Below are 15,882 nucleotides of genomic sequence, written 5' to 3'. Positions count from 1 at the left end.
CTGAACAATCAATAGTGGAAAGCCACCATTTTTGCCACCTTTTATTTAATTACATTCCTTTTATTAAAGGAGCAGCATATCAGCTGGAAAAAAAAAAGCATGTTCCCTGCCAGCACGCTGCAGAAAAGGATCATTGCTCTCTGTGTAGAAAGAGTGGTCTCTCTGCAGAGGTTCCAATATGCAGGAGATGAGATTTGCTGACTGAGATGTTATAGCTCAGAATTAGCAGGAGATGTGTTGGAGCTCTGCAGAGAGGCCACTACTTCCGCACAGAGAGCAAGGGACCTTCTCTGCACATGCTGCCAGGGGACAGGCTTTTCTACTCAGGCTGTAGCTGCTTTCTAAAGGAAACAAACTATAAGACTTTATACGCCTTTCTTTTAATGCACCTGGAATGTATTTATCTGATTGTTTAATTGAGTTTTAAAATGCTAGTGGCCTGGCTCTCATTACTAAGAATTTGGCTTTGGTACTTTTTGTGTTATTGACCAGAAGCAAGCATACTGATAAGGAATTCTGACTATTCTTCATACTTCCTTGCTGAATGCTTGTTTTGGGTTGGTCATTATGTGATAATAAATCTGAGTGCAGCCAGGCAGCTACATCAACCCACAAAAATTTCATTGTAAGTGATTTCATCAGCATTTCAAATAGCCTTAAAACCTTTTGCTTTCAATATCACTTTAAGCCCTCCTTCACACTGTAATCGGCCCACACGTACAGTTCTGTGCTACGCGCACGTACCAAGCAGCTCCTGGGAAGGACAGGTGCTGCGTGTACATTAGTGGATTACAGGTAAACCTAATTTGAGTGCAGAATGGCGGGAATATACGGTTTTCAAGCTGCAACTGGTGGGAGTGGTCTGTTTTTAATATGCACTGGTATGTCTATTTAAAGGTGATGGTTTGCTTTACTGTGTCATTCTGAGCCTGATGAAGGGGTACTGCTGAGACCCCGAAAGCGCTTGTATTGGATGGCGATTTGTCAATAAAGAACTTTTTGCTTCAAAACTTTTGGTGAGCTGGTGACAATCCTTTCTAGATCTGATTAGTATGCAGCCCCCGTCCTTCTCTATGGGACTACGCGGCCGTACGCCCCACTACGCTCACCCGCCTTAGACGTCCGATGGATCCTGTCTGCGTCCGAGACGGGAAACACACACCCCTTCGGACCTGCACTTGAGGTGAGTGTAGGAGGGCCTACGCCCGCGTAGTCCCATAGAGAAGGACGGGGGGTTGCATACTAATCACACGCAGCACCTGTCCTTCCCGGGAGCTGCTCGATAGGGCCGTGCACGCAGCACGGAGCTGACGTGCGGGCCGATTACAGTGTGAATGAGACCTAAGTGTTAAATATATCAAAGCCTCTTTTAGTGTCTCCCTATAAGTGCAGCACCCTAGACCAGTGTCTACAGTGTCCCATGTGCTTTGCATGCTAGACATACCTAATCAACTGCCCATCTCACTACATGTTCCGGAATCTGTTCCAGTCTATCAGCCGGGCTCTGCGTTCTCCTCGTCAGGCCTAACACGATACGGCAAAGAGCAGAAAAGCCTCGGCATCCCGTGGCACACAATACCTGCAATATATTCTGGTTTAATCATGCATATATTTTCTTATTTTGTATTCCTCTGGCCAGAATGAAGCTGTTGTAGATAATGTATTCTGAGTCAGACCAACTGCCGTTCACGGAGGGGGAAAAAAAAAAGAGAGAGAGAGAAGAAGAGAGATTTGCTTGAGTAACTGTAATAATTGGAAAATTATTTTGATAGCCTGAAACAATCTAATATATTACAGAATTTTATTAAAATAATATCAAATCAAATTAACTGCAATTCCATAATGAATTAGGTAACAAGGTAGGCAGATATTAATCGGTGTTGGCTTGCAGGCAGGGGAGTCAGGAATCTAATAGCTCATGTGAATTGTGAGAGGAAGACAACGGAATCAGTATCACAGGCAGCACAGAAGCCCCTGAGACCGGAGCAAGGGGAAATAGTGTAGTATTTTTTTTCCCCTCTCTCTCTCTCTCTCTCTCATTTTATAATCCGCATTGAAACATTTGTATGTCTTTTGTGCAATATCTTAAGATGTTTTTTTTCCTTTAGAATTTTAATTGCTTTGTGATTTAGAAGATCATTCAGGCTTACTTAAAGAAGAATTTCTTGAAGCTCCATTTGCATCTAAACTGCTCACGTAACATAACCCCCCCTAATGCAATAACAGAATTTCCAAAAAACACCATTTTGTTCGGTTAATAAAACATGAAAGGAAAAAAAGGAAGTTGGATTAGTATGTGCATGTGTCAATAAACCTATCTCAGCCAATCAGAAATCATCTCTCAAAGGGGAGACTTTGGGAAAAGACTTGTGGTATCGTAAGGTAAGTTTCCCTGATACTAGACATACCTGTATGATTCAGTATGGCTTCTTCTGTCCACCGTCAACAGTGCTACTTCCACCTAAATAGTTTATAATAGACAGAGTCTGGTTGGCAGATGGTTCTAATAAAAATCAACTAAGGTGAAACTTTACAATGCATGTACCCAGGTGTAAAGAACTGTAGATTCCCCCATTAGTGTTTGGAGTTACAGAGCCATTTAGTGTTAGGGTTACAGGGAGGGTTAAGGTTAGGGTTCTGGGGGGATACTGTTAGGGTTACATTAAGGGTTAGTGTTAGGGTTCCAGGGAGGGTCTGTGGTAGGGTATAGGGAGGGTTAGAGTTAGGGTACAGGGAGAGTTAGAGCTGCGGCACAGGGAGGGTTAGTGTTAGGGTTACAGGGAGAACTAGTGTTAGTTTTACAGGGAGGGTTATTGTTAGGGTACAGGGAGGGTTAGAGCTGGGGCACAGGGAGGGTTAGTGTTAGGGTTACAGGGAGAGCTAGTGTTAGCGTACAGGGAGGGTTATTGTTAGGGTTACAGGGAGGGTTAGTATTAGCGTTACAGGGAGAGTTAGTGTTAGTTTTACAGGGAGGCTTAGAGTTTGGGTACAGGGAGGGTTACAAGGAGGGTTAGAGTTATGGTACAGGTAATTTTAGTGTTAGGGTACGGGTCAGGTTAGGATACAGGGAGGGTTAGTGTTAGGGTACAGGTAGGGTCACAAGGAGGGTTAGAGTTAGGATACAGGTCATTTTAGTGTTAGGGTACGGGTCAGGTTAAGGTACAAGGAGGGTTAGTGTTAGGGTACAGGTAGAGTTACAAGGAGGGTTAGAGTTAGGGTGCAGGTCATTTTAGTGTTAGGGTACGGGTCGGGTTAGGGTACAGGGAGGGTTTGAATTAGGGTACAGGGAGGGTTAGCGTTAGGGTACAGGGAGGGTTAATGTTTGGGGTCAGGGAGGGTTACAGGAAGAGTTAGGGTTACAGGGAGGGTTAGAGTTAGGGTTACAGGTAGGGTTAGTGTTAGGGTACAGGAAGGGTTAATGTTTGGGTACAGGGAGGGTTAATGTTTGGGTACAGTGAGGGTTACAGGGAGGGTTCACGTTAGAGTAATAGGAAGGGGTAGTTTTAGGATCACATGGATAATTAGCAATAGGTTTACAGGAGGTTACAGGGAGGTTTAAATAGGGTATACACTGTTATATTTTCTTCTTTCAACCTGTGGGCTAAAAGAAGAAAATATAACAGATTCTTCCATCATGCTGAACAGCGTGGATGGACATATTTCCTGCTGTGAGCTTTGCGTTCTGACAGAGGTGCCAGTCGCTGTCAGAATACCCAAACAGTGCTTGCAGCTAATTGGATGGAAGCACTGAACGGCTGAGGAATTTCTAACAAGTTCCTTCGTTCCTTCTGTAAAAGTCGACTTAATGATCAACTTCTGTTGACGGAATAGGGTCACAAAGGGAACACATTTTTTTGTAATTCCTGACGCATGTACCCCCAGCTCCAGTGTTAGGGTTGCAGGGAGGTATAATGTTAAGATTACAGGGAGGGTTTAGTTTAGGTTACAGGGCGGATTAGCATTCGAGTTATAGGTTCGGGTATAGTGTTAGGGTTACAGGGAGGGTTAGCATTAGAGTTATAGGTATGGGTATAGTGTTAGGGTTACAGGCAGGGTTGATGGGAGTGGGAGCATCAGGGTAGAGCAGCACTCTCATTGCCAGAACTGATCTCTGGTGGCTGAAAGCTAAGGTATCGTCTTTTTCTGTGGAATTCTGAGCTTTCCCAACAAGTTCATATTTTTTCCTCATGGGGGTGGGGGAGGAAATAGGAATACAAGACACATCCAAAGGGGTTATCCTTATAGTGGCCTGGGCTCAGTTATAGGGAATTGTAGCCTTTACAGCTGCATCTCCCATTCTCTGCTTAACCTGGGAAAGAGTTACATTCTCGGTTTTTATAATAATACATGGTGATCCTACCATAAGACCCCGTGTACACTGGGGCGGATCGGCCGCACAGATCCGCCGACATGAACGATCCCATACATTGCCATGGGGACCGTTCATGCGACTGCACGAGTCCGCGCGTTCCGAACCGCCCCCCCGCCCGAACTACTCCCTGCACAATTTTTCACACGCTGACCAGTGCGGTTGCCATACAGCTTTTAATAGAACCTCGATGATCAGCGTGGTTTGGGGCGCTTTGATTTGCGTTTCAGTGTTGAAACGCAAATAAAACCTCCCTTATAACATCAGCACTGATCCGCAACCGCCCTGGTGTGAATGGGCTCTGAAGGTCCTTATTCGGGCACATCCTGTAATACAATGACAACTCTCTAACCCTGTCCTCCAATGTCTATCTAAGTTTATATCTATATCTTTAAAGTAGATCCAACCCCGATGATTAAAATCGAACATAAACTTTACCATGTCAATGAAATCTCTGAAGTTATTATAAGTTCTACATTTTTCAATAAAATAATACCTGGTGATCCTGCCATTAAGGCCTTTTTCGAGCACTTCCTGTTATGGAGTGACAACTGTCCCACTGTTGTGCTCCTATGTCACCATGTCCGAAAGGCTTCCAATGGAGAATACAAGCGGCCGTTTCAACTCACACTAAGTAGATATGGTCCAATGTTGTCCGCGTTAGGAAACTGGTCATGGTGATTGACGTGTAGCTGATGTTGTAATGGATGTAAACAGGAAGTGGAGGCAAAGATCAGCAGCAATGAGATGTCACAAAGGATGAATAAAGGTGAAAATTTTATTTTAAAAAATGTCAATGGTTTTTGATACACAGTGATTTAGAAAATGAAATGCAAGTCATTTGTGGTTTATATTTACTATAATAGCAACTGATTAGATAAAACGTTGGCCACATACAGAGTCAAAACAATTTTTTCTTTTGTTATAGTCGGGTTTTTTTATGTTGAAATTATACAAACTATCATCTTTTTGCCCTGCTGCCTTCCCCCACTGACAGCTCTATCATATACCAGTGTAGACGAGGAGCTACTAAAATTCGGGGGCCTTTGATATACAGTATCATTAGCAATAAAGGGAAATGAATTGTTGAAACAATTCATGGCTTAATTTCGGATGTCTATCCTTATACCTCCATTTGCGTCTCTGTTAAATATTAAAAAACAGCTCTACATCTCTGGTCTCTCACTGGGACGCTATTATCCTCCTCTTTAAACCTTAATGTGCCTTCAACTCTCGTTTCCACTCGAGGGGCTTTCCTTCCCCGTATTGGCAGCGGGTTTAGCCAAATAACCACAGAGAAATCATTTGTACAAGACTTTTTATGAAGACAAAAATAAACTTTCTGTTCATCCCTGGTGGTATAATTAGCTCTATGAACAATAATTATGGCACTAAACAATGCGAACAAGTAGACCATAATGTTCTGGTTTATTATTTTTGTCACATCTAGTTGTTATTAAATCATAAATTAAATTACATTGGTAAAACAGAAGAAAAAAAAAAAAACCCTTGTTTTTTTATGCGGATGCTCCAGAATTATGGTTTGGTCAGACACATTTATACCGAGCTGGCTTTATCTTTGAAAGGAGCCTTGAGCACATTCCCGTTGACTAAGACTGCTCATGAGCAGAGAATTGGCCAATTTCAAGTCCAAAGTGTGTCCTTCTAGATCAGGGGTAGCCAACCTCGACACTCCTGGGTTCAGGTCAATGGAGTTTATTGAAACTGCCTGCACACAGTTGTAAGAAAAAAGGTCAGCAGCACTCCATGCAGATTTCAAGGAATCAAATTTTGATGCAAATTAAATCCAAATTGCTCAACAGGGATTAACGAGAGCCAGCCGGTATGTGGGGAGAGGAAGGGAGGGGATAAAGGAACCATTGCATCATAGGTTTAGATCCCTCTTTTTGGTAAGGTAAAAAGTTTCAATTGGCAACTCTCTCATAGATGTCCTACAATGCTGATGTGTGCCACAAGATGTAAGACTTGAGTCGCCCGGCAGATTTCACTGGTACTCGTACTCGCCCAAATACTCCCAATGCCTTTCCCAATGCCAGGACGTCCGGTATCATGAAGCAAGGCAGCGAGTCATTACACGCCGCTCGACTTCTCGGCTAATCAGAAAGCCGAGAAGCGAGTCATTACACACTGACCCGGGTTCCTTAATGGGACTGGTATCGGTATTCGGTATCGGCGAGTACAAGAAAAAAATATCGGTACTCGACAGCCCAAAAACAGGTATCGGTGCATCTCTACTAGAAGGGGAGTCGTTTTGTAGTTCAAGGAAGTGAGCTAGGCAGAGCTCATAATAGCGCTTGAATGAAGACTGCAGAGTGCACAGGACATTGGACAGCACTGTTTTTTTGGCAGGACCAACAGATATTATTTGCACTTATCAAACAGATATAACAAACGCTTTCAATGGTATATTTAGCAGACCAGTAGGGAACGAATAGAAGAAGTTCATAGTTAGGGTTTCCATAAAATGTAATCAATATCGTTACCATCAGAATAGGTTGATTTTAAAGTGCTTGGCTTATTATTATTATTTTTTATAACTTTGCTATCATTGGATAAACTTTTGATACAGTTCTATGATGATTTGTACGATGACAATTTTAGCTGCTCCCAGTTTTAGGCATTACAAACAGTACAAGGTGATTCATATTCATGGGCAAGATTATAGATTTTCCTATGAATCATCTACCTTTTTAATACATGGTAATATTTTCCCAGCTTTTACTGTTGCTGACTGACAGCGTTTGCTGATGCACAGTCTGTGGTCCACCCTGACTTCCAAATCCTTCTCCATCAAGGCTTTACCCAACCTAATCTCATTTAGTGTGTAAATGGTATGAATATTCTGAATTACCACATGCATTACATTACAGTTATCTGGGTTGAACCTCAAGTTCACCAGCCAAAGGCTTTAAGTTGAGTCCCTTGACGGTAAGAGAGTGCCTCAATATAGAACCGTTCTTAAAGTGTATCTCTAGGCAAAACCTTTTTTGTGTAAGGTTTGGATAGAATGGGAAAGGCTGAGACCCTCTGTCAAGTTTTTTTTATTTCTGTCTTTGTCCCTATTGGGGAGATTCACCCATCTATTTGTACTGGAGTAACCTAGACAAAGCAGTGGCTGTGGATATAGTATACTTGGACTTTGTAAAGGCATCTGACACAAGTTAACAGTTTTTTAAACCCTTAAATGTAAAAGGCGTCAGCACTTAGCAGATTTGGTGCATCCTTTTCTTCCAAAGCATGTAGTTGAGTTCTATTCCATTGGTCAAAAAAGACCCTTCGCAAAATCCTGCTTTAAGGCAGCTACATCCCTTTGCAGGTTCTCTTGGAGCCACCTCTGCATGTGTCTTCCCGGCTGGGTCTACAGCCGAGCATCCAACCACATGTGCATGAGAGTACTAGAAGCCTACAAGGGCAAGCTGATCCCCTGCTCTTGCCTCCTTTCCCCTCTTAGCAGGTTGATTAACAGCAGCCTCAGTCTGTGAATCAACCAGTTCCTACTCTAGGGTGGCTTTATCTCCTTGCATGGACCCATAGAGCCACCTCTACATTTGTGTTCCCAGCTGGGACAACATCCGAGTGTCCGCTCACACATACAGAGAGCACCAGAGGCCTACAAGGTCAAGCTGATCCCCTGCTCTTGCCTCTTCTTCCCTCCTAGCAGGTTGATTGACAGCAGCCTGTATCTGTCAAACAACCAGTTCCTGCTTTAGGGTCACTTCATCTCATTGCGGGTTCCCACGAAGCCACCTCTGCATGTGTTTTGCCGGCTGTGACTGTAGCCGAGCGCCTGTCCACACATACAGAGAGCAGCAGAAGCCTACAAGTTTAAGCTGTTTCCCTGCTCCTGCCTCTCCAGCAAGTTAAGTGACAGAAATCTGAGTCTGTCAGTCAACCAGGTCCTGCTTTAGGGTGTCTCCATCTTCTTGCATGGTCACATGGAGACACCTCTAGGTGCTTGTCCCTGTCTGCCTGTCTGTCCACACATACAGAAACCCTACAAGGGCAAGCTGTTCCCCTGCTCCTGCCTCTTCCCCTCTCCTACCAGGTTAATTGACAGCAGCCTGAGTCTGTCAACCAACCAATTCCTGCTTTAGGGTGGCTCAATCCCTTTGCAGGTTCCCATGGAGCTACCTCTACGTGTGTGTTTCTGGCTGGGACTGCAACCAAGTGTCCGTCCACACATATGGAAAGTACCAGAAGCCTACATCCACAAGGCATTCCCCTGCTTCTCCTTCCTCCTACCAGGTTAATTTGAGGCCCATAGGCCTAGAAAATTCAGTCTGGAAATGGAAAGAAAATAGATTAAAGACTATATTTAGAGGGAGATGCTTAATTGTTTTGCTAGGTTACAGTGCCAAAAGCCCTGCATTGAAACCAATAGTGCTGATGGTGTTGAAAATTAATTTACCATGGGGACATGGAGTCAATATGGGGGGGGAGAACTGGGCATCTTTAGCCTGATTGTCAACCAAGGGACTCTATCATGGTAGAGACAGATTTTAATAGGCTAAAGAAACATGTCATACAAAGTTTGCTGCAATGATTGCTGGGCATAGTGAACGGTAGGTGTTCCTAAAGAACATGGGCATTTCAAAGGAGGTGTGGCCTATAGTTGCATCAACATTGCAGTGATCCCTGTAAGTAGTCACTGTTGTAGCATGTTTTGCCTCTTTTTTAATAATTTATGATTATTTTTGCAACAACGAAATAACAAACAGATATATACTTATACAATGTAAGTTTACTCATGTATTTTGTATAAAGCTCAATCTGGCCTCAAAAACATTAATCTAAACATGTTTCTCAATAGCCAGAGGGGATATAACTCCACTCTGTGTGCACTAAATGTCTTTGCAAACTCAGTTTTTACCATATACGGTATAAGTAGCAGTGACCACTACAGTACAACATCATTACTGTGCTTTATATAGCCTGTGCAGAGAGCAGAGACCGGTGTTTATTACAGAGGGTGGCGGAGACAAGATCAGTCACCCTGCACATAGAGAGAGAGCAGTAGTAACTGGTCTTTATTACAGGAGGGGGGTGGAGACAAGACCAGTCGCTCTGCAAAAGGAGAGAGAGCAGCAGTGACCGGTCTTTATTAGAGGAGGCTCCAAGTCTCACACTGGGTAACTGCACAGATCTGGAAGAAATCCACAAAGCTCACCAAGATTCAATAAGAATAAACATGGCAATGTAATTAGACTATATGTGAAGAGTTCAGCTTTAAGAACGTGACAGCATGTTTTCTGACTAAGGGACCCAGCCAAAGCAGAGACCCTCCATACGGGGGCCAATTGTGACAATAACATGTTTATTATCCTATGGGCCAAATTAGAGAACCGCTGCTACGCAAGCACCATAACGAGGCCTTTCATGATTCTGATTAGTTAATGATGTGGTAGCTCTCACGGTTTATTTGAATATGTAGGACAGAGCGGAATAAAGTCTCCAGGCCTAATTTATATTCCAACTAACGGCTTATTTTAAGCCCGTTCCAGAATTAGTCTCTGCATCCCACGGTGTGACACAGCGCACTCCTGCAAAGGATTCTGGGGACGGACATGCAGAGATAGGTGACGTGTTCATTATATCTCTTCCCAATAAATCCCTTGACAGTGACTAAGATAGGATCCTGCCTGCTTCCTGACACAGCTTACAGGGATTACAGTGGCACGGGAGATTCAAGAATCCTCATAACCGCAAACAGAAAGAGAAATGGGTTTTGATCTTTTTTTCTCTCTCTCTCTTTTTATGTTACTTTGGTTTGAAGGCTATATTTTCAGATTTATGTACTTTTCTAAATAAGTTAGTACACACGTTAGGGATTAAAACCCTGCTATTTGTGAATTATACCACACACACAGCTCCCATGGATCCCCCAGGATTTAAAGCATTAAGGGCCACTCTAGATCAATGAAATCACTTCTATACCGTGGTTCAGAGGTTTGAATGGCCACCACTGATGAATATGTAAAAGTTTCAAAATGTGTTTTGAGCAAAAGATGATTAAGGACTTGTTCATACCATAAACAGTGCGTTCCAGAGCGGTCAGCTGCTGGAACGCACTGTATCGCATCCCAGCCGGCTTCCTGCATTCAGGGGCGGGAGGGGACGTGGCGGTGCGTTGAAGTCAATGGCACCGCAGCAACACCCCCCGCCCACAATCCGATCGCTCACACCAGAACGCGATGACCAAAATAATAACATTTTAAAAAATGTATCCAACGGCGTAATCCAGGGGTCAATCACAACAACCAGCGTTGTCCACAACTACGACTGGTTGAAATAGAAAAGAACCTGATGCCCGACGATCCGACCACAGTCAACAAACTCCCGCCGCAGAATTAAGATGCCAGGAAAATATAAACAATTAGGCGGAGCTAGCGGTGACATCACCGCTAACTCCGCCCATCTGTTTACATTTGTTCGCCACCTGTCAGAGTTTTCCCACAGGTCCCGGACAAGTCAAAACAAATGGGCAGAGTCGGCCCCTAGTTGTTGTCATTTAATGACAGCCCAGTGTCCTCAAGTACGCTGGGCTGTCATTGAATGACAACAACTTTGTCAGGGCCAGCCATGACATCACAGCTGGCTCCACCCAGTTGTTGTCATTTGTGGAGAAAATGGTCTGCTATCGTCATCCATCGACTTTGCTGGAGCTGGGTCAGCACAGACAATCATTAGCCCAGAAGAGAAGAGGGCTAAGATGTACATGGATGGAGGGGGGCCACACGAGGGACAGGGGCACAAACATCCAATACTCCCGGACGAGTTGAATGCCAAGGAGGATGCAGCTCTGAAATGCTATGAGACGTGCTGCTGGAGAGTTTGTTTCTTTAAACATTTCCCTTTCTATACCAATGTCGGGATTTTCTCATACTGGGCTGTGCACGTTACTGGTAGCTCATTCTCATAATGCATGTATTTATTTTTCCTTTTCTTGTGTGGTTGGGTAGTGGGTGTGGGACAGGGGGGGAATTGGTGGCGTATCGGTCTGTTACAACTATAGTAGATTTGAGGATACAAATATGACATAAGTAGTGAAACATCAAAGGCGGGAACTGAATCTTATATTGAATCATTACCAGCATACTAGTATTATCTTGGCTCACATCACTCATGTACATTACTTTCGAGAATTCATAATGAAAATGACGTCCTCAGTAGATATGCTGCATAAGCTGTATCCTATGTACTAACAATGAATATGCTATGAGTGTGACAGAAGGTCTGGTTGGAGCAGGATATATCTGAGACTTTATGTTTTATGTCAGAAGTGTTAAAGCCGAAGTGTAATCAGCTTATATTTTGCTTCCTTGGTTCATCACTTTCCCCTTCATTAAAATGCTAATTACATTTTTAAATAAAACCTTTCCCTATTCCCTACACACTTTACTACATACCATATATTAGACCCAGTGATGTCATCTGTCTATTATATATTAGACCCAGTGATGTCATCCAAAATGTCTTAGTATGCTGATGCCTTAGTTCCCTTCACTGGAACTAAGGGGCCAAGCCCAACCCCTGAAAAACAACCCCACACCATAATACCCCCTCCACCAAACTTTACACTTGGCACAATGCAGTCAGGCAAGTACCGTTCTCCTGGCAACCGCCAAACCCAGACACGTCCATAAGATTGCCAGACAGAGAAGCGTGATTGGTCACTCCAGAGAACACGTCTCCACTTCTCTAGAGTCCAGTGGCGGCGTGCTTTACACCACTGCATCCGACGCTTTGCATTGCACTTGGTGATGTAAGGCTTGGATGCAGCTGCCCGGCCACGGAAACCCATTCCATGAAGCTCTCTACGCACTGTTGTTGTGCCAATCTGAAGGCCACACGAAGTTCGGAGGTCTGTAGCTATTGACTCTGCGGACGGTGGCGACTGTAGGTGACAGTGGAATATTTAGTAGCAAGGAAATTTCATGGATGGACTCATTGCACAGGTGGCAACCTATCACGGTACCACACTTGAATTCACCGAGCTCCTGAGAGCGACCCATTCTTTCCCAAATGTTTGTAGAAGCGTCTGCATGCCGAGGTGCTTGATTTTATACACCTGTGGCCATGGAGGTGATTGGAACACCTGAATCCAATGATTTGGGGGGAGGTAGGGTGCAGTATTACATTGGGTAGGGTGCAATAATATAGTATTACATTGGGTAGGGTACAGTAATATAGTATTACATTGGGTACGGTACAGATTTACAGTATTACATTGGTGGACTCAAATAAAGCTGTTTTTACTTACCTGATCCTAGCTCCCCCAGTCATTGCTCACCTCTGTCCCCCTCCACTCTGGCTATGGAATGTCATAACTAATGTAGGCCTATGGACCTGCATAAAACGCTGTGATGGCACCAGCCAAAGTCCAGGGAAAAAGGGGCTGTGGGAACCAGTCTAGCATCCCGGAGGGAGCTGCTGGGACAAAGGATCAGCTAAGTATATCTGCTTTATTTGAATACTTTAGGCAAAATGAGAACTTAACCCTTGCAGTACATGGGTAACTCCACTGTAAGGGTAAGTATTTTCTTTGCCCGGAGTTCTCTAAGCTTTGAGAATGAAAGATAGAAGCTGATTGGTTGCCCCAGATTTCCGTCTGCTCCAGTCTTAATAAATTCCCCTCAATGTACAGTAATGTGAATCAATCACAATTCAGTTGGTGGAAGTCAGACCCGCGGATGGACCCCTACTGGTTGCTCTGGGTATTTGCAGTAAGCAATCCACTCCTTGCCACCTTTTATTGATCAAGACTATATGTTCTGCGCCTTTGTATAAAGATGACCTATGGCAACCAGTAGAAAACTACAAGACACAGTAAAACGAAGAAACATATAAAGTAGACAGTTTGGTAAATAATCAAAACTGAGAAAACAACATATGCACAGGAAAAATTTTAGGTGGAAAATGTAAAAAAAAGAAAAAAAAGGGAATGTGGACTTTAAATAAAGCCCCTTTAAGACAGACAAATACCACTTCTGTTTGTCTTTAGAGAGTCTAAATGTATAACAGATCTTTTAACCGCAGCTTAGGTATCGTACTTCTGTTTGCCAGATCCGTTTGTCTGAATGAATAGAGCCGTTTCTGCAAACGATTAGTTGGCCTGCCACTTGTGTGCACTGCCAAGCTTTGATCAGGCTGCGGGAGCTCATCATGGACTCTACCAAGAGATTCCAAGCTGATGGTCATTGGATGGAGACCAAAGAACCTTAACCCACTGTGCCCCGGGTTGCACTGATGGATCACCTTAAAGAAATGCCATGAATATCTTTTAAAATGTTAACTTTTTTGCAAGAATCTGATATTAATCTAGGTTGTGAAGCTCAGTAACTGGCACTGGTGGAGTTCTATCTATCTAGGGAGTATTTTTAGAAGGATCAAGGGGTACTTCTGCCTGCTGAATTCAATTCATGATAGTTTTTAAACTAGATCTTTCTTTAAAATCTTCAGTTTAATAGGTTGATGTAACTTCAAAAGCTGTTTCAGTTATGTTTAAATCTGCAGCTCATTAAAAAAAACAAAACAATAGTGCCTGCTATGGGGTGACAACCATCTCCTGTGTTGTCACCCTGCCACATGCACCCCTTGGTGGAGACAAGCTGCCATACAGACACGCATTGCTCAGACATGGTCCATCCTTGTCACGATATGGGAGCTGTTCTAGAGCAATGACATGCAGCCAGCAGGAACTTCCTGTTGTTATGGAAAGACGACTATCGCTCATTTGCCTCGTGCACCCCTGATGGAGACTACAAGTAGCCAGGCCGACACACATTGCATTGGCATGGTCCACTTTGTCACTATTGAGAATTTGGCCCAGAGCAATGATGTAGGTGTGGTGGGGGTGGCCACAGCGTCTCAGGATTCTAAGAGCTTTATGACGCTCTATCTGGCTCCCCCCCCCCACCCAGAACACTGACATCATCGTTTGCAAGGATACTGATGATCAGCAGCACCCACCAACCCCCCCACCAAGGGATGGCCATGCTGTTTTGGCCAGAATAGCATCTCTGACACTAGTAGGAGGCAAGGGGAGCGTGTTAAGTCACTCACAGCAGTATTGCTTTGTTGGTCTATCACTGTGAACATAGAATAGGTGAGAGCAGAGGGTTGGCCTCATCAGTTTGCTGCTGTTCCTTAATTGTCTAATCCACAGGCTGGGGAAGAAGAGGTGACTAAAAAAGCACACTTTCACGAGACATTTTTCCTGTAGTCACCCATCAGTTGGGTGAGTACTAATACTGAGATTCCAGTAAGGGTTGATGCTTCTGAGCAATGGACTAGTCTTTCAGCTGAGACTATATATAGGTCATATATGTGAAGCCACAATTAGGATTTTTGGTTGGAATTCTGCTTTAATGCGACAGAGCTGAGATAACCAGACAACAGCAGGAACCTGTCTCCACATTTTTTTTTTTATCTTCCTAAATGCTTGGAAGACCTTGTGCCCAGGGCACTCAATTTCCAAATGGCAGCTTTCAGCTCTGAATTTGAGAGATCTACCACACTCCTTGCATCCCTCGGTGCCATACTCTGAGCAATGGGGGGCATCCCAGAGAACTGACTTTCCAAGCTGGAAGTCCACATTTGCATATTAAGCTGCTTTTCATAGGTTACCCTAATAGCTTTAATCTAAGGACTGGTTCACTTTTATCTGTGGTGCTTTAAAAGGCTGATTTGTGAGTAAAAAAAATAAATGAATAAAACATATAAAATCCTGGGTATGTACAGTCTTTTTTCAAATAATAAAGCAAAATGTAATACGTACTTAGAACAAATGTTGCTCTAACATATCTTTGTGCATGACTGAAGGTCAGCTCCAGCCTATTTGTTAAAGAGGAATATAACTATATAAGGGGAAATGAATGCACGCCTATACCAATAAGACAATACCTGTACTCTGGGGCTGGAGATATGTAAATAAATACTATATTCATCACATAATTGTAAATGTACTAGTGCACAATGCCTACTTAGATACTACCGTCAGTCCCACCTCTCTGTTCCACCTCTCTGCTCCACTGAACACAATCTTACGCTAAGGCTGTTGTAAAAATGACGAAATTACCCTGATGTCCTCTTATACGGATTAAATTAGAGCAGTCACTCTGCTACAAGCGAGAACAGCTGACGAATGAAATAAACAAATGATTTAGCAACAACTGTTATCTTTACAACTCACATAGTCATAAGGACTAAGGATGAGTGAATATGAGAGTTTGATGATTTTAGCGAAATTTCCCCACATCAGCGAAATGCATTGGAGTCAATAGAAAAGGTTACGTTGTGTTTTGTTGGTTTTAAGGGGTGCTTTGGGCTTTGGATAGCTTCTGGGAGGGTTACAGAAGCTGCATTTAAAGTGTATGTCAGGGCAAATTAAAGCTGAACTCCGGTGAAAAAAAAATGTTAAAGGAGAACTATGAGGTCAGTGGAAATCACTCATCCATATAGTTCGAGCCGACGCATACCGTCGCTTGCTCACT

The sequence above is a fragment of the Nanorana parkeri genome, unplaced genomic scaffold (genome assembly GCF_000935625.1).
Source record: "Nanorana parkeri isolate BGI_ZX_2015 unplaced genomic scaffold, ASM93562v1 scaffold230, whole genome shotgun sequence".
Classification (NCBI taxonomy): Eukaryota; Metazoa; Chordata; class Amphibia; order Anura; family Dicroglossidae; genus Nanorana; species Nanorana parkeri.
This window is presented reverse-complemented; position numbering follows the sequence as displayed.